The sequence below is a fragment of the Muscardinus avellanarius genome (genome assembly GCF_963383645.1).
Source record: "Muscardinus avellanarius genome assembly, chromosome: 2".
NCBI lineage: Eukaryota > Metazoa > Chordata > Mammalia > Rodentia > Gliridae > Muscardinus > Muscardinus avellanarius.
The window spans coordinates 97228678-97229881 of record NC_137787.1 but is presented as its reverse complement, the minus strand read 5'-3'; the positions used below and the strand labels follow the sequence as shown (position 1 = coordinate 97229881).

General features: G+C 47.5%; 1 pseudogene across 1 annotated transcript; it reads left to right on the top strand.

Annotated features, from left to right (window-relative positions):
• Positions 1-258: 258 nt before the first annotated feature.
• Positions 259-989, top strand: LOC308259265 (B-cell receptor-associated protein 31-like; annotated as a pseudogene). Its single transcript has one exon. The product of its transcript is annotated as a B-cell receptor-associated protein 31-like (transcript).
• Positions 990-1204: the final 215 nt, after the last annotated feature.

The following is a 1204-nucleotide window of genomic DNA, read 5'->3' as shown; positions in this document are numbered from 1 at the left end:
CTTCTCTACACCAGCCCATAAAGTCAGAGGAGCAATTAATTAAATTGGATATAAAACCAAACACTTGTACAGATGTGAATTGGATTCTGTTAGTCTTGGGGATCGGTTCCAAGGACATTCTGTCTTAGAGATATACCTACAGTCCTTTTTATTTTTATTTTGAAAAAATATCTTGCTGGTTGTGGTGAGAGAGTTTGGTTGCCATAGCAGGGCATGCATGGTCTCACATCTCCCTGCTGGAAACCTGCTAACCACAGGATGAGTCTGCAGTGGACTGCAGTGGCCACCTTCCTCTATTCAGAGGTCTCTGCTATGTTGCTTCTCTGCATTCCCTTCATTTCTCCTAAAAGATGGCAGAAGATTTTCAAGTCCCATTTGGTTTAGTTGGTTGTGTCCTATGGCAACACCTTCTTCATGGTTCGCATTGACATCCTTGTGCTGTTGGTCATTGATGCTCTACGAGCTTCAGAAGTATGATGATATCACAGAAAAGGTGAACCTGCAGAACAATCCCAGGGCCATGGAACACTTCCACATAAAGCTTTTCCATGCCTAGAGGAATTTCTACATTGCTGGCTTTTCCTTGCTGCTGTCCTTCCTGCTTAGATGCCTGGTGACTCTCATCTCCCAGGAAGCCACACGACTGGCCTCTAATGAAGCCTTTAAAAAGCAGATAGAGTCCTAGTGAGGCGGCCAAGAAGTACATGGAGGAGAATGACAAGCTTAAGAAGGGAGGTGCTATGGATGGAGACAAATTAGATGTCACTGACAGGAAGCTGAAGGAAGATAACAGGAACCTGAAGGCTGACCTGAAGAAGCTAAAGGACGAATGGGCCAGCACCAAGCAAAAACTAGAGAAAGCTGAAAATGAGGCTCTGGCCATGCAGAAGCAGTCTGAGGGCCTCACCAAGGAGTACGACTGCCTGCTGGAGGAGCACATCAAGTTGCAGGCTTCAGAAGATGGTCCCATGGACAAGAAGGAGGAGTAATGAGGGCCTGTCTCCTCCTCTGCCTACAGCCAGCTTCCACCTTGTCCTGGGAGCCCAACCTTTCCTTCTGGTACATCTGTTCACTACCTTCTGCTTGCCCTATTCCCTTCCACAGCGGGGAGCTTGTCATCTCAGCCCCTCTCCACACTCTGCCAGCTTGCCATAGAGGACCTGATTGTCACTCATTCATAATGACATCCTGGCCAGCTGAGTCA